The sequence below is a fragment of the Tyto alba genome, unplaced genomic scaffold, assembly GCF_018691265.1.
Source record: "Tyto alba isolate M040663 unplaced genomic scaffold, T.alba_DEE_v4.0 Super-Scaffold_42, whole genome shotgun sequence".
Lineage (NCBI taxonomy): Eukaryota > Metazoa > Chordata > Aves > Strigiformes > Tytonidae > Tyto > Tyto alba.
Window position 1 is genome coordinate 25,278,568 of NW_024881318.1, and position 25,131 is coordinate 25,303,698.

General features: G+C 41.3%; 1 long non-coding RNA gene across 1 annotated transcript in view; it reads left to right on the plus strand.

The window, feature by feature from the left end:
• Positions 1 to 335: 335 nt before the first annotated feature.
• The window catches only part of LOC122154650, a 30,929-nt gene continuing 6,133 nt past the window's right edge, over positions 336 to 25,131 (plus strand). The window contains exons 1-3 of the long non-coding RNA XR_006166688.1: positions 336 to 419; positions 7,220 to 7,360; positions 7,984 to 8,839. This is a non-coding gene — a long non-coding RNA (uncharacterized LOC122154650). The remainder of the gene's footprint in view (positions 420 to 7,219; positions 7,361 to 7,983; positions 8,840 to 25,131) is intronic.

The window sequence follows — 25,131 nt, forward strand, 5'->3', positions numbered from 1 at the left end:
TTTCAATTGGTATTACAGTCAGCAAGCAATTAAAAATAAATACTCTAATAATGACATTCATGATGTAATAATAATAAAAATACAAAAGGACCTAGGGCTAACAAATGCCAAATGCAACTTTAGCATTCGTGTCAAAACTGATCCACTTGCCATCTTTTCTTTTTAAATCCAAGTTTATTTAGCTAATTGGACAACATATGGCCAGATTTTGGCTCCATGACAGCCTTGTCCATTTACACCACCAGCAGCCATCATAATGGCAAATCAGAAATATTGCCAGGACAGATCTACTGTAGGCTGAATCTTAAATGTTTTCTGCTTCAGGGAGTAGTAGAAGCTGAAGTGGAGAAGAGACTGCAGTCGTGGGAGCCTGGGCCATGAACAACCTGTGGGAAGCTGTGCAAAGTGATCATGCAGAGGTTGGTCCCTGGTATAAGCTACAAAGCTGTGGGGAGCATCCTAGCAGGGTCATCTCCATATGTCTGTCACAACTCACACAGTGTAGCAATGTGCATATTGGCCTTTCCTCAGGATGAGCTGAACTTCTGTTGCACCTCCTTAGCGTAATACCTAATTTGTCAGGCATTGCAGTTCTTGGATGCAGTGGAAAGATTCTTACTGACTTCGGTGGGCTTTGGGACAGTCTGTGATTAGCTGATCATCTTCAAAAGATCACCATGGACATATGTATCTAATTTTCTATTTTAGAACTCTGATCTTTCAGCTGTGCTGCAATTACAAAGACCTATCAATTAAAAAAATAAAACCATTTTTTCATACAATAAACAGCAGCTGACGCAAACTATCAAGGAGAGTTTTTTTAATCACCATATAAATAGAAGTTCTTAGAACACTTAACACATGCCAAACTTCATCAAAGTCATTGGGAGTTTGGAACAGAAGGAATGCTGTCTTGTGACATGCTCTCTGTGATGTGCTTCAGATGCAAACCCCCTCACTGGACACTGTTGCAATACCATGCTTGTAAAGAAAAGCAAAAGGACATTTGCTCGCCTTTTGGGATTACTTTTGTAAATTAGCCCTGAAAGATGTTTCAGAAGTTATGGCTGGAAGACTCAACTGCATGACTAAAACCTACATAATTTGGACTCTGAAGGGCATCATATAAGACTAGTCACAGTTATACTGTTAACACACGCTCCAACCACACGCACACATGCTGCATCGTTCAATGTTAAGGACATGAAAACATTTGATTTTTGCTGTACTTGTGAGTATGTTCAGGGCAACAGCACAGAGCAATGTGACGTATTAAAATTTCTGCTGCACGCTTACTTCTATTGGTGTGAGTGTGACTCACTGTGCAATGGGACAGAAATTGCACACAGAGCTCAGTCCTAGTAAGACAGTAAAAGAGAATCTTTTGACAACTTGGATCCTATGAGGTTTTTTTGTTAAGTCTGAGGGATTTTTTTAAGCATCTAAATATTAGGTCTGATCCTGCTGCTTACAGTTAAATCCTGTTCATCCAGTATTTGTGGGTTTTGCACATTATACCAATTTCAGTAGCATTACATTTATCGAAATCTACAGTAAGGAAGATCAGAATCAAAATGGATAGGCTAGGCTAGGCTAGTCTAGGCTAGGCTAGGGTAGTTCGGCTGGAAGGGACATGCAACAATCTACTGTAACTGCCTGAACAACTTTGGGACTGACCAAAAGCTAAAGCACGTTATTAAGGGCATTGTCCAAATGTCTTTTTAACACTGACAGGCTTGGGGCATCAACCACCTCTCCAGGAAGCCTGTTCCAGTGTTTGACCACCCTCTTGGTAAAGAAATGCTTCCTAATGTCCAGCCTAAGCCTTCCCTGGTGCTACTTTGAACCATTCCCATGTGTCCTGTCACTGGATACCTGGGAGAAGAGATCGGCACCTCCCTCTGCCCTTCCCCTCCTCAGGAAGCTGCAGAGACCAACGAGGTCGCCCCTCAGGCTCCTTTTCTCCAAAACAGACAATCCCAAAGTCCCCAGCCACTCCTCACAGGACATGCCTTCCAGCCCTTTCACCAGCTTTGTTGCCCTCCTCTGGGCACACTCAATGTCCCTCACATCCTTCTTAACTGGTGGGGCCCAGCACTGCGCACAGCACTCGAGGTGAGGCCGCCCCAACGCTGAATACAGTGGGATAATCACCGCTTTTGCCCTGCTGGTTACGCTGTGTTGGATGCACCCCAGGGTGCCGTTTGCCCTCTGGGCTGCCGGGGCACACTGCTGACTCACACTGAGCTCAGCATCACACCAGACCCCAGACCCCTTTCTGCAGGGCTGCTCTCCAGCCAACCCTCTCCCAGTCTGTACTTGTGCCCGGCGTTACTCCATCCTAGGTGCAGCATCTGGCATTTGGACTTGTTAAATTTCATCCCATTAATTGTTGTCCAATGCTCAAATCTACCTAGATCCTTCTGCAAGGCATCTTGTCCCTGAAGAGAGTCAACACCTCCTTCCAGTTTTGTATCATCAGCAAACCTGATCATGGTGCATTTGACTCCTGCATCCAGACCATAGATAAATATACTGAAGAGGACTGGTCCTAGGATTGAGCCCTGAGGAACACTGCTGGTGACCAGTTGCCAGCCAGACGTAGTCCCATTCACTACAACCCTCTGAGCTATGCCCTTCAGCCGGTTCTTCACTCATCACACCATGAACCTGCTCATCCCACAGTTGGACAACTTGTCCAGGAGGATGCTGTGAGGGACAGTATCAAAAGCCTTACTAAAATCCAGAGAAACTGCACTCACCACCTTCCCTTCATCCGGTGGGTGTGTGACCTTATCATGGAAGGATATCAATTTAGTTAAACAGGACTTTCCCTCTGTGAACCCTTGTTGAGTGTGCCTGATGAATCTATTGTTCTTATTGTTCTTTAAATATCTTTCAATAGCACTAGTATGATCTTCCGCATAGTTTTCTCAGGTACTGAGGTGAGACTAACAGCTCTGTAGTTTCCTTGGTCATCCCTCATGCTCTTGTAAATTGGAACAACATTGGCTGCTTCCAGTCAGCGGGGATTTCCCCAGACTCGCAAGATCTTTGGTAGATGATAGAGAGGGGTCCTGCCATAATATCCACTAGTTCCTTCAGTGTTCTGAGATGAATCCCATCAGGCCCCATGGACTTGTGAACATTCAGCTGATACAGGTATTTCCTTACAGTTTCAGTGTCCACAAATGGAAGGTCACAGTTCCCACACTCATGTTCTCCAGCTCAGGGACCAGTCAGCCCAAGGTCTATCAGTGTTATTAAAGATTGAGGCAAAAAATGCATTGAGTGTCTCTGCTTTTTCTTCATCCCTGTTAGTTGACTATCTTCAACAAGTATCAGTCCAATATTTTCTTTAGAACTCCCCTTGCTATTAGCATACTTAAAAACCCCTTTCTTGTTGTCTGACACGGTTTCAACTCTAGCTGAGCTTTGGCCTTACATGTCTTCTCCCTGCATATATGAATCACAGCTCTATAACCTTCCTGTGGATCCTGACCTTGCTTCCAGAGGTCATACAGTTTCTTTTTCCTCTAAAGCTCCAGGAGGAGTCCCCTGTTCAGCCAAGGTGGTCTGCCCTGCTTGCTTGACTGACACACTACTCCTGTGCTTCTGAAAGGTGGTTCTTAAAGACTGACTAGCACTCATGGACTCCTAAGCCCTCAAAAGCAGATTTCCAGGGCAGTCTGCTAAATAGCTCCCTGAATAGCTTAGAACTTGCTCTCCTGAAATCAAGGGTAGAAACTCTGCTGTCCTTTTTTCTCATTACACTGGAAATTTTAAAATCAACCATTTCAAGATCACTGTGGCCAAGACAGCCACCTACCATCACATCTCCCATGAGTCCTTCTCTGTTCACAAATACCAGAATATAGGAGCAGAATCATTCAAATGGCTCCATGTTGAACTATGTAGGTACAAAGTGTTGTCCTGGTAGATCAGCAGATGTTCCTGAGTTAGTTGCAAATGTTTTGTAGTTGTTCTAATCTCTCTCGTGCCATTGGACTGTACAGACAGCTATGGCTAGGAATAATGGCAACAAATAGAGAAGGGAAAGGTGTGTGTCCTGAAGAGAACAGCAAGAAAAATCCCATTCTAAAAATATCTTCCTTCATTTTATGGAAGAACCACACCTACCTAGGAAATGCAGACAAAGTTTAGAAAAATTATAACCAACAGAGAGGGTGGAGAAGAGCACAGAAGAACATGGTGGAAGTAGAAACATGGGCTGTGAAGCAGCTGTTGTTCTGCCACACCTTCTCTTTGATTTGGGGGCTTCTTATGAGCTGGATCTTTTTTGAAAGGTCACAGGTCACCTCCTGTGCTCTCTGCTTTCTGCAGTAGGGCTCACAGTCAGTGGTTCTCTGGAAAGGCAGTTCACCTATTCTCACCAGTTGGAACTTTTTCACCTGAGTAGGCATAAACCAGAGCCCTAACATGGTTTAGTGACTGGGCGCTCTCAGGCACACAGCAACTTATAGCACAGAAATTTCCTCCACCCTGAGACTGTGATTCTGCTTTTGGCTCTGTCTTTGGGGTCCTAGGTGAGTTTGGACTAGTTATTTCATCCCTTTGTGCCTTTCTTTCCCAGTTTGTTGGAGCAGGGTTGGGGGAAACACATCTCCAATGTTAAAAATTACTAGGGCCAGTATGAAGTCCTGAAATTCATGTTATTGGAGGTTTTGTTATTAATGTTACTCTTATTCATCAAAATCATTGAATTCTGTCACTACTGATCATGGATTGATTGTGTGCACACATATTTCATACAGATACTTGTTCATAAACATCTAAAAATTGCTTTTTGCAATCACCTTTAATTACAAATTTGAGGTTTTTTTTTAAAGTTAATGCTCCTTATGAATGCTCATAGAAATCACTTCCAAAATATCTAAAAGTTTTCTACAGTGAATTTGTTTGTAAAAACAGTGTATATATACAATTTCAACATACACATCCAAGTGTGATTGTTACTGTAATTTGCAAAGGCTGTTTCCTGGTTCAGTGCAATGTGCTATTTTTTTTTTTTCTTTGAATGAAACTTTTATCAACACTGCAATTTTGTAAATTAATAAATAGTAGAAAAAAACTACTATTAGTAAATAGTAGACAAAAACTAACTGCAGATAGGCTTGTAATGTATATAAACAGATCTGATGCGTAGTATATATGACATGAAAAACAATACCTAATCAGACAGTTTGTTTGGGGGGATTTTTGGTGGGTTTTTTGGTGTTTTTGTGTTTGTTTTTTTTTGTTGTTGTTGTTTTTGGTTTTTAAGAAAACAAGGCAATGCCTTTCTTTGTTTTGCATCTCTATAGCAAACTTATCATTGGATATTTTTTCCTGTGTGCCTCTTTGGTGCATGTGTATATATATGTGTGTGTGTGTAGCTATATTGATATGTATGGTAGGTTAAAACTGACTCCCAAGCATGTCACCTGTTTAGAAATTATTTTTGCCTTAAAATAGCATGGATAGTGAGGAATTCCCCTCAAGCATTCCAAAAGGAAATCTGAGAAATGCCTGCTAATTCTAAACTACTATTTTCATTTTTCTGCAGCAGAAATGCACATCTTCCCCAATCATAAAATTTTCTCATAATAGAAATGAGCCAGTCCCCAAGTGTGTGGTTATCAAAAGATAATCTCACCCCAATCTGATTAGAGGCATAAGGCTCATGCCTCAAAATGCTCCAGGGTGTGATTATCTTATGATAACCATACCCTCTATCATGTCTTATTGATTAACTAATAAAGCTTCAGCATTATTATTCAGAGGAAGAACTAAAATATCAGCAAGAGATCTGATTCTGGAATGGGAAGGATTCTTTGAAGCACTCCAAATAATCTTTCTTGTTCTGATTATGGCATCTCTGAAATTATGGCTCACCAGATGCCAGTTTTTGTTTCTTATTGGTGATTAATTCAATGGTATATTAAAACTGAACCATACCTAGATATATACTTATGTAAAGACACATTTACACTAAACTATTTGCTTTGTATTTATATTGCAGATTTAGGTTACATAGCGGAATAGAATTATGTTCTCTAGAGAGGACTTCATAGTCCAGACACTAACTGTGCTCTTCATTCAGGGCAGCTCTAATTTTTGTATACAGTTATGGTGTGGAGGGATCTCTGTTCTGCCAGGGGTTTGCTCCATCTGTGCCCACATGCTATATACAAAAAGGGATGATAAAGCCAGCCCTTGGGTACCTGAGTCTCCCAGTCCGAGTCATCCAGAGCTACAGGCTTAGTACAGCTGTTTATCCCTTAAATCTTCTAAACAGTAGCACAAAGAGGTCTTAAACCAGGGCTGGAGCTTTAATTGCAAAGCCACCTCCTCCATCTATATAGTGTAATTTGTTCTGTACAAAAAAAACTACTTAATGGTGTGGGACTTGCTTGAACAGGCAATCTGAAGGCTAATGTCACAGTCAGAAGATTCTGATCTCCTCTGCATCAGTGAAAACCTGGAATTATTTCACTGACTTCACAGGTTAATAGATACATCTAAGAAGAAAATACGTCTAGTGTATGCAAAAAGAACCTCACTAGGAATTCCCTTGCAGTGGAACTTCTACATACTGGTGACAAAGGAGCCAATATGTCCTCTCTGTTAAGAGTTAGATGCCTCTCTGGAAACAAAAGACAATATTTACATCTGTATTGCAATCTCATCTTTCGATGAAAATTTAAAACAATTAAACAGCTGATCAAACCTCTCATGTAGGGATGTGCAACTTACACCTAACAGAGGGATCATTATACAGTAGTGCAATCCACACCACAGGAATCCATTGTATTGAATTCTTCATCAAATTTGCTCTATCTATTGTGTTGCCATCCACTCTGTTAATTTCTGTAGGTACGTGGAGGTAACTGGAGAGTTGTCATCCTATCCTTCCATGCTGCGTGGCAAAAACATCTTGTTGTTCCTACTGCCAGCACAACTCCCTTTTGGCTAGTCACAGAGGGAATGTGGGTATAGATCTGGTTCTGGAAACCACTGGTATTTACATTACCGTGTCACCAACAACATCCTAAAGCAGGTTCACATGACTGGTAGCCAAAAATGTTTTCCTTCAGCATTCTCACAGATGCTGCAGCCACTGTGGCAGTGCTGCCATTTTTAAATGGGAACTGCTAAAATCTCTGGAAGAGATGAGGTGTTAAGACTGTAACCTGTCTCTCTTCAAAATTTATTTCAGAAGGTGAGTGGTGTTATCCTAGGACATGCACCCATAAGAGGAAGGATAAATCACCCTCTGGAGTGTCTGTCTCTCAGCATTAACAACAGGGAAAGACAAGATGACTGGTTTGGATGGGATGCCTGTTTTTTATACAGCCAGGTGAGATGAGGGTATTTCTGCCTTTATTATAATCAAGTCATAACTGGAACATGGCCTATTACTATACAGTCTGGGGCTTTGCCAGGCTGCGTGCCATGGAGCTCTGTGCAGCAGAGCTGCCTATCTTCTGCGCGTAAGATTTAGTGCCAGATGCCAGGCTTGCTCTCAAGTCCCATCTTTCTCTGTACAATGTTCCGAAGAGGAACGTACAGTTCCTGCTGAAGACTCATCCGACTGAGGAAAACTCCCCTTTCAATGGTACCTTTCTGTTCTATTGTTAATTACTATGAATAGATTTCATCCTTAATCATAATACATATTCTTCTTGTCTTGAATAGATTACACTCCAGGTGTCAGAAAGGGAAGAAACAGGGCAGATTTAGAAGCCCAGAAATCATAAAGTGGTCATTTTTAAAATGTCAGGATATTTTGTCACTCTCTTTCAATTCCCTATGACAATTACAGCTTTGTCTTTCTATGGTGTCCATAAAGTAATTTTACAAAAGTGTTGGTTTTGTCCATAGTTTTGTAGTGGAAAATGTCATGTTCTCTAAGTATAAGCCTATGTACCTTGAGCTTAGTCTTGTTCCAAGATTTTTTTTTTTTTTTTTTTTTTTTTCCAGAGAGAAGAAACCCAAACTGTCATTCTGACCATCAAAAAAAAAAAAAAAAAAAAAAAGTCAGTATATTTCCATTCCCTGAAACATCCTCAAATGAACAGTACACCTTCAGGACAGGGCAAATGAGTGACTACTAAATCAATGGACTCCCATGGTCCTCATTTTACATCACACTTTCTATTCATCTTAAGCAAAAGCTCACTGGCTGAAGTATATGTAGTAAGCAGATCTGCTTCCTTCAATAAGGTGGGGAAGGAATCTGACTCATGCTTGAAGAAGAGCTTTGTAATAGCTCCAAAATCCTTTTGAAATTTAAGAACTGATCATCTGTTTCCAACAGAATTACTTTACATGAAGAAAATTTTTAGTTGAATATAAAAGCTCTACTCCTTCAAAATCGAAGGTACATCATTATGAATGAAAAAAGCTCTCAGGGTACTCCCTGTCAAATTCAGGCTTACATCCGATGGCCAGTCTGTTTTTTTCCATGCTGGTCACAGATATACAAGCCAACAGCAGATGCTGTGAGAACATCCACTTGCCTTCCTGTCTCTGCGTATGACTTCTCTCCCCCTGCTCTGGTCACTCGACTGCCCCGGCCCCCGCCGAGGGTCCCTGTGCGGTGCGTGCGGCAGCGAGGCCTCCAGCCCTGAGCTGCAGGAGTTCTGGACCCTGCGCAGCCTGCAGAGCACTTCTAGTAGCTACGTGAGATTAGTGACCTGCCAGCCTCCTTCGTTGCCAGCACAGATCATCAGCAATGAGAGAAGTCATTTCAATGAGACAAGGATAACACATCTGAACCACGGTGATGACCGAGAACAAGGTATTCTACATGCATGTGTACAATCTCCAAAACCAGGTAATACCTCATTTTAAACTTTAGATTTCCCTGACTTCTTGACCCATTTTCCCCAAATCTTAACAATATTTTAAGCATATTGGAAGAGTGGAGCATATAAAGAGACTTTAATTTTCTACATAATACCTTTTAAAAATTAAGAATTTAATTAAATCTTTATATAAATAGTGACATAAAAGATGTTATATCTAGAAAATACTAATCCAAGAAATCATATACAACTTGTTGCCCATTTGAATGTAAAAGCATGCAGTCAATCATGAGGGTGGATTTATTGTTTATTTGCTAATTTGTTTAAGTTTTTTATTGACATTATCCTAGGCAATATATTGGGTTTGGTATATGACTACAGTTACAGAGGCACTGCTGTAATGAAGGGTTAAATGTCAGTATGTTCACTATTCCCAAATCATGCCTTATACCGCATATAGTTTTACTGATTCAGTAGGAAAACTTGCACAGAAAAATATTCTTCAATACCAGAAAAGGAATGACAGAATGGTTCTGTGCCATTTGGGACACAGTTTTGTCCACTGGAAGTTGGAGAGTAGTTTTAAAAAATATGTGTTATTTTCATCCCTGCAACATGAAATGCAACTACCTAAATCAACACATAAAAAGACAACTCTAAGCATGATGCCTAAAAGTACTAATGCAAGAGAAAGAATACTTTAAATGCTGTACAGTGCTATTTTAAGCATAGGTTTTGGACAGATATTAATTTTTTGTAAAGACCGCAAAAGTGGCATTATTGTTAGATAAAAATAACAGCTGCAAGGGAGGCTGAAATTCTTTCTGAGATAACAAAGAACAAAGGAAGACTTTGCATCAGGATTTGTGTCAGCTTTAACAGCTAAATTGTGGTCTCATCTCAGTGGGCAGGATCACCACTGAAGGTATTGCGTGACCATGTTGAACCATGCCCAAGGGGAGAGTCTGGCCCAAGCGGATGACCAAATCCAGGGCTGAGGGCCAGTACCCAGTGAATGGGTTGTCCTTTCACTGAAGTCCTCCAGAAAGCAAAGAGGCTCCTCTCTGTCTGTGTGCTCTGACAGAAAAGGGAGCAGGAGGGCTTTAAGCCATGTCAGTCCTCTACCCTGGCTGATACTCCAGCCCAGCAATCTCCGGTGCTAGCACAAATGAGGAGGGTACATCGCAGCACAAGACTGAGTACCTACACTTCCCCTGAAGAAGTGGAATAGACCTGAATGCCTATTTTAGAGTGCAGATTGGTTTCACTACTGCTCAAAAAATAAGTAATATCCCCAACTGAAGTCTTTTGTTTTCAGGTCTAAGACCAAACAAAACACAATACAATCCCTAGTTCCCTAAGCCAGAAATGGGCCTTTGTGTATTATGTGTATCACTCTGGAATGTTTATTCTGTGCAAACCAAAGAACAACAGGATAAAGCAGAGTTTACTCATTCCTGAATAAGTTAAAACATGTGCCCTGAAGAGGTTCTCATCTTGCAGACTTTGGTCTACTGGCCCTTTGGTCTATGGCTTTGGAAAACTATATGCTTTTCTAAGTCTTTAACACCCATTTTTAACAGATAGGGCTTGCTCTGCAGATTTTGGCAGTGCAATGTGGAATGAAAAACGCAGATGCGAAAGCTCTAAGAGAATATTCTTTTAATTACTGGAATATGTGTTTCATTTTACTGCAAAGACAAAAGGCAGAAGGGACTAGCAATGTGGAAGTCCCTCAGAGACTGAGGCTGAACATCATGTTCTGTCCTTGTACCGTGGGCCTGGGTCACACGGTCACACAGGCAGTGGCTGATCAAGCACCACATTTACAGGGTGATACACTGAGACAGAAGGATGCAACTCCTGTCAGGCACAGTCAGTGCCAGCAGCCACTCATAGATCACCAAAGTCCTCAGTATCATACTTATTTGGGACCTAGACTAATTCATGGGCCTGTGTATTATGGTTCTATTGAAAATGTGTTTTCTCATTTTGGAAACTGATAATATAATTTGCTTCCAGTTACTGTGGATGTACAGTGGGTTTGCTCGATTTAAAAGCTTTTCTCCATTTGGGAATGCAAGACAGAACACAACTTCATGTCGGAACCTTTCTCACTCTGTGGGTAACTTACAAGTTGTATTTGGAGCGCAACCTCATTCTTTCCTGGCTTTTGCCTTGAGCTGGGCAATACGGACCCCTGCAAGATATAAATCCGAGCATGAAAATAAATAAATCACAGAAAGATGATCCTGCTGAGTAATACACATGTAAAAGCAAGGTAAAGGGAATGAGGAGATGTACAAATATTTGTCTGAATATGAAAGAGATGCTTGTGGCCTTTTTGTTTGCTTATTACAAATATTTCCATGCTCTTTGATTACTGCAGAGATTGAATATTAAGCTAGACCTGAGGCAAATAAGCCCTTGCACCAAGTATGTAAAGAGCATATAAGCCCCTCATGAGCCACTATCACCTTGCTCCCACTCCTCCAGTCTGAGCCACCAATGCCTCTAGGCCACGGAGGACATGAGGTGAGCAGGTAAGGCTAATGAATTAGGGTAATGAGCTACAGTTTCTCCCCACCATGCTGTAAATATGGGCTAATGGAAAGCTGTCAGGCTAGTACTAATGCCTTTCCTCTCCAAACCTAAACTGCACTGTTTAGCATTGATCTCTTTTAAGGGAGTCCTCCAGGGTCCATTGCACTCAGCAGTATGGCTTGTTTGAATTCTATATACCTTTGGCCCTCATTCTTAACCTTGTACCTCTCCTGTGGATCTTATTGCAGAACTTGAGTCTTTTTTATTTTCTTTAGAAAGGGGTAGACTGAGCATCCAGAGTTCTGCAGATTGGAAACTGGCAGGGCACAATCTGAGGCAGCCTAGATAGCATTGTCCTATTGCTAGCTAAAACATATGTGAACAGCCTTTCTATTTCTTTTTCTATGAGGCCCTTCAGTGCCTTTTGTCTATAGCCAAAGAGAGTTGAACATTATATTGCTGAAGGTCATAGTTCCTGAGTTGTAGGCACCCAATGGCATTTCTAACATCCAAATCCGATCCATGGATTTGCTGGAAATTTGGCACCCTGGAGTGGAATTTGTGTAAGGCAGCTGAGTGGGGAGCTGCCAAAGCTGGGCAATAGCGTGCCAGGGAGAGAAGGATATGTTTTAAATTGTATCCTTTGCTGAGAATTGACAGACTTACTCTGGGCAACAAAAGATGCCATTTTTGAATCACTCTTCTGAACCTTCTGCTTTCTCTGAAGGAATAGAAAACTTCATGTCTGGCTTTGAGAAAGCCCATGTTTCCCTGGTGCTCTGGAGCCTGCTGCAAGCCTCTGCAGAATGCCAGCTTGTCTCCATCAAGCTCTTTTCTTCCATGACGTTTTCAGACGCCTGAATAAGCCAGGTTGCAGATGTGCAATGTGTACTGCCTGACAAGCTGTCCATTGCTGCCATTTTTCTTGTACTCCCCTCTGTGCCTGGTTATTGTCTTTTTTTTTTTTTTTTTTTTTTATATTAAGACTGTAAAGCATTTAGGGAAGGATATGTCATTTTGCTTTGTTTTGCTTTCTGGTCTTTGCATTACATTAGTTCTTTGTTGTCCTAGATCGAGGAAAGAAATGCAGATCTTACTCTGTGTGTGTCACCTGATGTGTAACCAGGAGAGCAGAAGTTAGGACTATTGGTGGTGAGCTTTTTACAAATACTTTGTTAGTAAGGAATTAGTTTCTGACTACCATCACAGATAAGTAATTTTAAAACCTGGAGTGATGGGTAGGTTCAAAGAGTCTATATACTCTACACTGTATATTTATATGTGGCCAGCCACCTTTACATCTGAGCAATTTCTTGTCTGCTTAAACAGCAGGGAGTGGAAGAGAGAAACCTTTGAGAGTCTTCCTCTGGGATATCATGGGCTCCATGATATCTGGGACAGACAGATTAAAAGGCTACCATGGCACAGGATGGGAATGGTGCATTAGTTGTCTTATGTGGTAACAAAACTGCTGCTAATCAACAGGCAGATCTATAATAGCTGGTTTGACCTGTTTCACTACTAAATAAATATTTGGCTTCAGATAACAGTTAACATTAAAAAGGAAAAAATCAACAACATTAACTTTGTAGATGAACAGCTGGGGGGATGGTCTCCAAATGAAACTCTCGTACCCATGTTTATTTTTATCTATATTGTATTGAGTTCATCTCACCTAATTTTTGCCATTTGAAGGTTAGACACTCAGTTGTCTAGACTCCCCTTTTAGTCTGTGGAGAAAATGGTAGATGGGATGAATCACCTGCCAGAGGTGCTGTCTTTAGATAGCTGTCTCAGATGGCGTGAATGTGTCTCTGGAGGTGCCTGTTTCTCCCTTTTGTCTATAAGTGGAGGCTTATGACTACCCCTGAAAAAAGCCTAACTTTTAAATACACACAGTTGAGTAAGAGCAACCCCACCCTTCCATGTGCACACTCCTCATCTTTCCATCTGTTCTCTTTCATTGGAAATGGAAAAGCTTTTTAAGTCAGGAATTGTCTTCTGTGAGAAAGTGATGGGGTAGCACTATACTACCCCTCACTTGCCGGTTTATTGTAATCTCCAGGTCTGGGCAGGAAAGGGAAGTTCTGGGCTAATGAGACAACTCATCTCCCATGAGAATCAGTGGGAAGTGCCAGGGCTCCTAGCTCTGACGGGTGAATCATCATCTCCTGGCCTCACAGGGCTGGGGGTGGGATCACAGGGGTTCTGCAGGTTACTTCTGGCTATGGTGCCAAGTATATATGCATGTACCACAAGAGCTGATTAAGGTAGAGGAACACATTCCAGGTTTGTCTAGGGAGTAGGAAATAGATTTCCATGTGTAAATAATGAGACAGGAATGGAATAGACATGTTTTTTTTTCATAGGAAGGAGAGACTGGCAGAGCTGCAACTACACCACTTCTTGCAGATCTCCTCCTTTACCCCGAGTAATTCCATCTGCAGCGGACTCCTAACTTGGGTCCCTTGTAGGAGGTGTGGAAAGAAATCAGACAGTGGCTGCCTCTTGCTTCTGCCAATAAAGCAAGAGCCATTCAAGTCATTCCTTCTTGCGCTCCATGCAATAACAATCAGTTGTGGGCAAGATGAGATGATTGCCAAATTTCAATTTTCTTAGCAAAAAATTTAATAAACAGCATTGTGAATCTTATGTAGAGCTAGCTATCTTAACCAGCTGCCAAACCCTGCTCAGGAAAGAAAGCAGATAAAAACAAATACATTATCACTCCACCTTAGCTAGCCTGTACCGCAAACTTCTTTCTCTCCACTTGTCTGCCACTCAGACATTTAGACAGGCTGTCATTATCAGCCACCCGCTGCCCCAGCTTCGCCCCAATTTTTTTAAGCCCTACAGCACTATCATTTGATGTGTCTGGTGAGAGAATTAAAGTAGATGAAGACTGAGGATACCACTCCCTTAGGTAATGATATATTCTGATTCCCTCCAGCTATCTTCCTGACAACCCAGTCCTCCTCATCCTGGCCTTACTCCCCTCTTCCACAGACTGAAGAGTAATTAAAACTCCTCTACATAAGGCATGGCTTCATTCAACATTCAGCTTAGACTCTGTTAAAAAATGCTTGTGACAGATGGGGTATATTCTGTGCCATAGCAATAAGTTAGTTGGCATGCAATAGCCAGCAGGAAAAGCAGACAAAAATACCTGGCATGCAAAGGCCAGGAAGGAAAGGAGACAAAAACACTAAAGTGTTATATACTTTTGAAACTCAACCTTAAATAAGGCCTCATCAATTTAAACAACAAAACTGTAGACCTTGAAATTATTATGCAGGTACTATCCCGAATGCATTCAGCAGAGATAAAACCACTGAAATATATCTCTTGATCCATCAGGTATGCAAGAGATCTTAGGATGAGATGGGATGTACAGTTATTTTGGAAATCCATCAGTACTGCAAGTCAGGACAACATCACCTTAAAGGTCAGCATGAGTAGGTCAAATTTCCTTGCTCCAAACTGTATTGTAAAGCAAATGGGAGATCTTCAATCAAGTGAAACACAGTCACTTCAAGTCACCTAATAAGGGAACCTTGGAAACAAAGCTTCTAGAATAAGCAGTTTAAATACCATCATGCTGTCAAAATGTGCATGCCAGGGTACTCCTGGAAATGTTCATTCTCAGAACTTGCTCTTCCTGTCAACAGTAGCGCTGCTTGTCTCCGGCATAATTAGTTGCATGTTTAGATGCAGCATTTATCACTTAGAGGCTTCTTTCCTGTCTTAAAAACTCAGGCAACACAATCAAAAGCTGTGTCCAAAAAACCCTACAGAACTCATTTTTAACCCAAAGGAACCCACATCCAGTCATTCTGACAAAATGATACTCTCTCAAAAAAGCAAAGTTTTCATGACTTGTGATATTATCAGAGCCTTAGACTGTGTGCACAGCCTTACCTGCAGAGTTACTGGGTTTTTTCTTAATTGTATTAAATAGTTGATGGATCACATGCTGATATAACAAGAAAAACAGGTTTGATAAAACAAAACAAATACACTAGTGAATAGAACATGTAGTCATAATTATTTTTTAAGAGATAAAATAGGCAAACATGAGATGTAGGGCCAGGGTAAGACTGAATGTGCCATGGTTTCCTTAACTATGCAGACAGTTTCATGTTTCTCAAAGGTGGTACAAAGAATACACACTGACTGCCAGGTGATTGCTCTCCAGGTAGTTTTAATTTGCTGCATATTGGCCAAGACAACACACATGGCTCTAACCCAGGCTGCAAAGGGGGTCCTGGCTACAGCAAGCCAGAGAACTCTGCAATGTGCACTTATTCCATTCTACAGACTCTCCATCACTTTTGGTGCAACCTGAATTGTCCATTTTATGTCAGTAAAGGGAGACTGTCTGAGAATCTGAGATATTCCTTTAAGAGTAATAACCAATAGAACTGTCTTGCCAAGACAATGAAGGGTACCAGCTGCAGACTACCAACAACGCTTGGTGAGTAAATTTATAAGAGGAAGGAAAATGGCAACACCTGGAAAGGGGGAAGAAGTTTTTACCATGACCAGACTGGAAGAGTGAGCATAAATACGGGGAAGCAGAAAGAGTCGTACTGCCCAAGTGTACTGAGGATCCCCAGAATGACATCATTTTTTGCCCAGATCTTATCTCTCTTGTCTCTTTAGCCTATAAGTGAAATGGCTGACTGCATGGTAAAAAGTTTGTTTGTGAAGGCTGTAAATGCTCCACATATCATGTAGTCCTCAGGCAGTTAATCAGGGAACTGGAACAGCTATGTCATTGACTGCATAATCACCCGAGAGAGCACCTGTGCCTGAGGAAGGACCATGAAGGGTTAGACACTCTGTTGGTGCAAATCCAGCTGAGATGGTTTGAAAACAAGTAAGATCCAAAAGGTGGATCCAATACCTCAGTCCTGTGACTACTCACAGAAGGGAAATCAACCGGGGCTATAACAAAAGATCCTGTGGATAAGGGACTGTGGATGAAGGGGTCAGATGGTCCCAAAACCAAGTCAGTACAAGTTTTGTGGTTTGATTTTTTTTGTTTCATGACCTTCATAGATCAGATTTTCAGGAGGTGTAGTTTAGATATCAGAGGTCAAACATCAGCAATTATACACTTTATTAAAGTTTTTGCATGTAAGATCCCATTGCTGTTTCACAATATAAATTAATGAACTGTCAGATACTGTTTTTTTTCCTGTTTGGTTCATGCTGGTAGCCATAATTTTGGGTTTACATGGTGAAGGGACTGGAGGAATCCATCAGGATGGTGTCTGGGTAGAATTATGGTTATCATCATGTGAAGTATCCACTCTGCACACAGAGTTATATCTGTAGCTAGCCAGTTACAATAAAAAAAAAAACAAAAAACCAAAACAAACAAACAAAAAACAAAAAACAAAAACAAAAACAAAACAACAAAAAAAAAACAGAATAGACTGTTTCTGGTCAAGCGATCTTGCTTTAGTGGCTGTTTGGAGACTCTTTCTGCCAAACTCATGAGGAGTAGAATGTATTTACCCCCTTATCTGGTGAGATATGCAGAAGGTGGTTTCCAAGAATGGGATCTGCTCACGATTGCTAGGGAAGAAAGTCTGAGCTTGTGAATATGTCTCATAAAGACAGTTGTGCTGAGCTGGCTGGACCAGGAAATTGAATTTCTTGTATGGACTTTGCTTTGATATTTCCTGGACAATAGTTGACCTTCTTGCCTGAGACTCGGAGGTTTTATGGGAACAACTCTGCTAACGGTATAGGCTTTAATATGGAAGACTCTGGGTTTCCTTGCTTGCATCTGTAACTAATAAAGGAAGAGGAGTCACTTTGCAATATATGCACTCTACACTGTTTCCTATTTTTCATGGAGAGACCTGGGATAACAAATGATGCAATGAGAAGAGCCAGCCTAACCTTTTGGAAGAACATTCACAGCAGGAAAATCAGGAGCAGTGTGGGAGAGCATGGGATGAGAGAGCTGCCCCTCTCCTCGAAACTGCTTTTGTAAAAATCCTCGTTAGACATGGGTGGCCCTGATCCTTTTGTTTTTTCTTAAGGGAAATAAGCCACAGCAGAGCATACTTCCTACCAGTGATTAACAACTATGCCAAGTGATGAGATAAAAGAAACACGTTTAAGAGTATATTATTAAAAAAAAAGAATTAAAAAAAACCATCACGTTTGGTATTTTCATATGAGCTCACTGATCTGAGGTTTATACTTTATAACAGGAATACCATATCTAATTAAGTCTGAGTGCATTTTTAACACATTTCTAGTTTTGTAAGCAAGTCCAAGATTTAACATGGCACTCTGATGACAACTTGAGAATATGATTTTCAGTAACTTGTAGTAGTTTTGCTTAACTTTCCTTAGATGTGTTTGAATGTATAGTGCATGAAGTAATGTAGGGATTGAGAGTCCAAATACTAAAAGTCAGAAAATTCTCCAACTTCAGGGTGTAATATTAATTTATCCATGTGCATCTTCTATGTTTTACACAAGCAAACTAGTAACAAACTGCCCTGGGCTTTCATTAGGACTGCGTGTACCATACGGTGAGAATACCTGGGGTGTTCCTAGCCATATAATCGGCCATCTGAACCATTCTGCTTATTTTAGCAAGGATGTCGGAGCACACTGGAGACCAAATGAATTCTAGATCTCCCTGTTTGCTGTTACCTCTTTTTCTCTACTCATTGCTCCTCAACCATCTCCCTGGCTATGGTTTCCCTGCTGGAGTTTTTCCTTGCTGCTCCTTCCCCAGCCGCTCTACCAGCTCCCACAGCCCTTCAGTCCCCCTCTTGCCTTCACACCTGCTCTGGTAACTTCCCTAATTTCTGTGACAAACTCACAGCTCCTGTGGGCTACCACATTCCCACCTTTAAGTTTTGTTGCTGAATCCAACATAAAACATGTGAGAATTGAGAAATTAAATAAAATGCTAAACTCAGGGCAGAGCTGTGAATGGTTTGATGCTGACTGTGCAGAGGATCTCAGTGTGAGCCCAACTTCGTAAGCTGCCTTCTGCAGTGTGACTGGGAGTGTGTGCATCTGCTAATCCCGACTCTGCCTGCATCCAAGGCTATGTTTATTTTCACTACAGAGCTATCATTTCTCCCCTTAGTCTCTTTTTTACCTATCCCTACACAGTGAAGTAGCAGATGCACTTTAAACCTCATAACAGAACAGTGTCAAGAGAGTAACAAGGATTAATATTGGCTGGAGTGAGAGTGAACCAGTGACAAGAGAGAACATTAAAAGTTCACTATTTGTGATATATATTATATTTTTTTCAATATCTGAGAGGCATTTGGAGACATAGAACACTAGGTCTTTATTGATGCAGCGCTAGAGAGATGTAAACCAGTGCACTCAAACAGGTAAAATGCTGCTGAAAATAAATTTGAGAACATTGTAATGGGAAATATTGAATTATCATTCATGGCTTCTTTTCTGTGATATGAACACAGATGCCATTATTGGTGACACTAGAAGACACTAGTTAGTATTGGCCAACATGACTTACAGTGGCATAAACCTTGGGGATAAAATTAGCTGGAAGTCTCTTTAGAGATGCCACACCAACTGCATTTTTTTTCTGTGAGTGTTACCCACCTTCATCTGTAGCCCCAAAACTGTTGTTATTGCTACAAAACTCAGGAATGACCAAGTAGCAGTGGAAGAACTGAAGCATTCTGCATCGCTCCTATCTCTCTTCCCCAAATCTATCTTCCCAAATCTTGTGCTCCTTCCTCAATAAACAGAGGTGATTTGAAGACCACCTCATTTTCAGGTAGGATATCTCCCCATGTCTGCTTAAAAAATTAATAATCCTAGAGGTTTCTTAACCTCTGTTATCACAATTGTAGGTGCAGGGAGGTGAAAGCTGTGAACCTGTATAGTCTGAGAAGAATGCACAGGGTGGGAATAGAGAGAGCTGGTGCTTTCAGTCACAGAGGTATTCAGCTGCTCCTTGAATTCCAGTGCTCCCACACAGCCAGTGATGCGGGGACTTCATCAAATGGAGAGCACCAAATAAATCAGTGACATGCTCTTGGGTCAGCAAGCACAGGGATAAACATATGTCCTGCAGGTAATGGAAAACTTTAATCCAGGTGCGGAGTCCTCTCTTCATTCTCATTTTGCTTACTCATGCACTGTAATTTGCTTAGGCAATTATCATGTGAATATAAACCAGTGCTGCAACATGTATGGCATCTGCAATTTGTATTTATGCAAAGAAACACGACACTGGGAAAAAATATAACTGCTTAATCTAATAGCATGTTATGCAGTTTGCAAGGGCCTAAAAGGTGCAACAATAGGGTTTAAATTCCCTGTAAGGAACAGGACAGGGATGCCCAATCTTGTTCTCCCCTGATCAATTACAGCGTGTGCTGGGATTCAGCCAGACACCATGCACCTTGCAAGCCCTGGCAGACCAGCAGGGTGGGTGAATTTGCCACTGCAGATAGGTGCTTTCTGTTTCTCCAGAATGAACCGTTTGTGCACTTGGTCTTTGGAAGTCCATGGTCCCATGGACATCCCACTGTGCTTCTGGCAAAGCAGGACTCCAGAAAGGTAACAACAAGGGATGGAGTGAGAGACGCAGTATTAAAATATTTCTGTTTGGGGCAGTAGGGCATGTATTTCTACTCATACACACCACACAGATCAATCTCACTTGTTAATTTACTACTGTGTTGCACAGCTGGGTGGATGTCCGTGTTCTTCAAACTTGAAAGAAGGAGCATATAACTGATTCTTAAATGTATATATGTAGGCAAGAAAGACAAAGACACTGAGACACTCTAGTACTGTAAGGTATGGAGCAAACTACATGGTTTGATATACTCATTGTTTCAACATCCAAAGGTGAAGTGAGCCTGGAACATACCACAAAACAACCACCACCTGTTTATTAAATAGGAAACCTTATTAATACTGATGGCCAATAGGAAGGATGCCAAAAGTTTGTTTGACATTAGCTAGTGCATCAGTTCAACACTAGGCTTATGCACAATCAGCTTTTACATCTTCTTTATTTATTTTACATTATTTTATTTATAAAATTCCAGTTTCCTTAACAACAAATCTGGTGTTGAGCAGTACAAAAAGGGGAATATTTCAGGCCTCCCTTCTTTTTTCCTGTCAGGACTAAAAAGAAGAAGTCAAATCCAAATCTTAGTAGAATAATGATATCGATTGTCCTTTGGATTTTCTCTTAGGACTCCCTAAGTCAAGAAATTTCTCTCTCAAAAAAAATTTTTAAGAAGCTTTTCTGTCCATTAGATATGATGAAACTGATTGATGGTTCACAAATGGAAATTATTTGGTAATTTAGACCAGATCTTGCTGCTGAAATGTTGATAAGCTAATACACTAAAACTGAATCTCTGTATGTTAACATGATACAGACCAGAACACCTATATTTAAACAATGTATTTATTAAAGGAGTATTTAGGCTGGGTCTCAAATGTCAGTGATTCAGAGTCAAGCAAACAATTTTTTTCTTCTTAAAACAGGGTATATTAGCTTTTCTAATTAATTTGAAATGTTACAAGAAGGTGCTTATGACACATAAGACAAGCATATCTGATCCTCAGTGGGTGCTACTGCTTAGTAACATCAGTGCCTGCAGTGCATTCAAAATAGGGAGCACTGAAATAGAGAAGAATTTAAATTCTGGGATGATTTAACTTGGTTTTATTGTTTTAAAGTACTAAAGAAACACTTTTCTCATCTACGTCACTGGTTTTATACTTTTTTTTTTTTTTTTCCACTATGAGGACTGTTCTTCTAAAAATCTCTAACCAAAAGGAGAAGGAAGATAATTTTATTGGATAAAGCTTATTATCTTGTACCAGTTTTCCGATCTTTTCAGGCCTAGAGACCAAAGCAAAGGTGAGAAGGTCAGGCTGGGGCACTATCTGCATCCTGCAATGCTTACTTAAGCCAAACGTGCATCCACTACATCACTACAGTGGTTTGTAATAAAAGAGAAACTGTGAATCAAAATAAAATTCAAACGTCACAGACTACACAACTAAATACCAAAATGCCAGCTCATATCTTATAGATGTTGTACATTTATGACATGGTGTAACAGCCGACAGTGAAAGGAGGGTGAGGGGGAAAACTAGGGGTAAAACAGTATGAGCAGGGTTTGCAGAGCAGACAGGAGCCTTCTCAGCTGCGCGCTCAGTTGCTACCAGCTGCAGTTGGGCAGTATCTGTTACCACCTCCATCACTGTAGTTACAGGTTAGCTACCATTCGTTTGCATTACTGACAGTGTTGCAAACGCTCAGCTGGCCCTGACAGCAGATGAATGTTTTTGGCAAAATTTTCACTATACATGTACAACTTTTTTTGAGCTTTTAACCCAGTTTGATCGTAGTAAGGCTGAAATTCAACCGTTTGGCGTGCTCCTTTGAAAACATCTTTAGGATGGCTACGGTGTGCAGCAGACCTGTTTGTGCATTTATTAAAGCCTTTGTACCGGCGTGGCTCCGGGACTCACCCCGTGCGTGTTTCGGGCGCGGGGCAGCCGCTCGGCTGGTGCACAGCCCCCGGCGTGCGGGGCAGGCGCCGGTGCTGGGGGGCACGGGCACACACGGCTGGAGGGGAGCCACGCTGGTCCCACCTCCATCAGCCGGCGTGGGACACCCGGGCTGTCTTTGCCTTCACTGGATGGCCTGTGCACAGTCGCACCGCCCTGAGCATTTCTGCTCACGCTCTTCTTTCCCGGCTTGCGTGTTTCTCCTCAGTGCCCGCCCTACTGCAGGACCGGGGTGGGCTAAACTGCAGTCGGCACTCCTCCCGCTGAACTGCGTTTAACATTTTTATGCTTGTTGGGCAAAGCCCTTGAATAGTGCTTGGCTCTCCCCACTTTTATTTTTTTGGTTAAAACTGAACGGATTCTTTAAACACTAGTCCATGCTTTGGGCTTTCCAAGCTCTAAAAGGGATATTAAAATGATGGTAAACATGTCTTACTGCTGTTCCTAAATGTACTGTTCTGTCCCATCTCTTTTTGTCTGGCTTGAATAGCAAGAACAGACCGGTTTCACTTGCATGTTCTCACTGACGAGTACATCATTATTCTTTTCAGAACAGCAGTATTTTTTCATCATTACAATTGTTAGATTCACCTCATTGCCCTCCTTTCTACCATTAAAAATAACAATAAACCTGAAATGTGTTAGTGAAGTGCAGCCTGTTCCTCTGTTGTCCCACCAGGGAACTGGGACACTCTTTAGTCCGTGATATCAAAGGTAACTGATTTGGTGCTTTTAATGATGTCCTGGTTTTATTAAATGTTTTTCTCCATTTTTCATGGCTAAGTCATGGGTATTTTAGCATCATTTTCCACACTTTTACATATTTACTGAGTCTTAAGACTATCATTTCATTAATATGACAGATACCAATGAAATAGAAATGTGGAACTTGTGCATGGTATAGAACCAGGAGTGGTACACAAAACTGGCATAGAGATACTATATATTTATTTAATTATTTTTTGGTTTGATTCTGATAACATCTTGTAAAAATCAGGGCCAAAGCAGTTCTCATGAAATTTTCCAGTTCTCATGAAATTATCTTGAGGCAAGTATGGAGTAATTGGGAATTAAAAAAATGTACTTTAGAAACAGCTCTAGACAAGTACAGTCTGTATTACTCAGGAAGTTGTAACATGTAAATACTTAAAGTACATCTTTGAAATATAATGATAAATTCCTAGTCTAAGCATCATCAGCACAAGGACATTTATTGGAGTGGGTGGAAACCTTTTGGAGATAGGGAACTTGGGGTTTTTTTCCTCGTATTTTTGTTAAAGTGAAATATAGCACTAATAATGCAACGGGGATCTGGTCCTGGCTTGGAGAAATCCAGAAAGTCCCCAGCCTTGCCAATGGCCTGTCAATGTTTTTGTCCTGTTGAGTCTGCCTGGAAAACAATAACTTTGTCTATGAAAAAATTAAAAATGTTCATTTGTTTCTATATTGGCACCAGTGGACATTTCTGTATTGTCACTAAAGTGGAGTATCTCTAGCAGGAAAGAAAGAAGGACAGCATGGCTCCGCGGTCAGGACATTGGCCAGGAAGGTGGGAAAAAACTTTTGTTCCTGATGCAGCTGACCAGCCCGGGGACATCCCCTTCCTTCTCATCCTGCAAAGTCCACTGTGGTCAGGGGATGCCATTCACATTTCGGTGTTGTTGCTGTTGTCAAAACTGTGACGTTCCTGGGAAACATTTGGTTTAACCAACTGTTATTTTTAGATGGAAAAAAGCTTTCTTCAGAAATATTTCCACCTGCTGTGCTGAACACATACTCTCTCCTGTGCACAATCCAGCCATTTTGGAAGGACCATTCGCAGCAGTTGCTATTTGTGAGACCCTTGCCCTGGGTACCCCATTATTTCAATTGGAGAAATTAGTAACACAAAAGCACTATTATGAATTATTTGAGCCCTTCAAGCAGTCACTCACTTAAAAATTAGACCCTACAAACCCAAAGGTACTACAGACATCAAGGCTGCCATCTTATCCAAATAGTTAAATAAACTTGGCATTTGTCTTCAAACTTCTCAGAATTAGTAATGCTGACAACATGTCTGCCAGCTTTAAAGGAAGAGGAAACTTCCAACATTTGCCTATTGATATTTTTATAGAAACAGAAAAATGTTTTTGTTTTTGTTTTTGTTTTTTTTTTTTTTGTTAATGAAATAGACACATACAATAAATGTCATAATTTAAAATATTGCTGTCTTTGTAACAAGGCAGATCAAAACCTGCTGATGCCTTGACTGATCTGACAGAAGCATATCCAGCTAGGAGAGGACTTCAAATGAGGAAAGAGGACAAGGACAGGAGAGTGTTAATTTCCATTAGACACCAGTTTGTCAGGAAACCTTTCTCCCACTGGAGCAGCACTGGGGCCGAGTGGAGCGCTGCCACTTGCAAGCCGGCCCGAAGCTGGGGGCTTTGCACATGCAGGCTGTCTCCTGCCTCCTCTGCCAAGCACAGTACTGCTCCAGAAAGGTGCCCCTGAGGGGGACAAGGAGGGCTGGCAGGGTAAGAAAGAGAGGCATTTTAGCCTCCTTTAAGAGCATTTTTACAGAATTGCTTGGTAATTACAGAAAATTTGTTCTGATTCAGTATTTACAATGTAATTGGATTTATCCACAAAAATAATTTTGGATTTGGTTTGACAAGGTTTGAATTGCAAAACAAGCTTTGCAACTATATTAATCAAGTCAGCCTGCTATGAGGATGACAGACTATTTTGCCACAGTGGGACTTTTTGTTGGTAGACTTAAGTGCCAAAATAAGCAGAAATGATCTGCTTATTCTCTAAGGGCAAGTATAGGCCAGTGTGTTTTCAATCCACTCTTTCAAGGCCTACCGACAAAATGGTGTAGGTGTAAGCTCTGTCAGAAGCTCCTTGCAGCTGGGAGGACAGCATGGGAACTCTGTGCGTCGGTCCATGGAGCAGACAACCGTTCTCTCCAGGTGCAGCTCACTTGTACAGGAAAGCTCAGTTTAGAGCATCTGTAGATTGGCAATGTGGCTCCTTCATTTGTTGTCTTTTTAGACGCTGACCAACGAGACTGAATCTCCACAGCCCCATAGCCTGTGATCCAGTACCAAAATTGAAATGCATCGAGAGTGGGGATGCTTGCTTAGGGCTTACTGGTGCTGCCCAGCCCCGCAGAAGACCCCTGAGTGCCGCGTGCTGCTCCCCTCCCCAGCACCCCATGCCGGGGCCA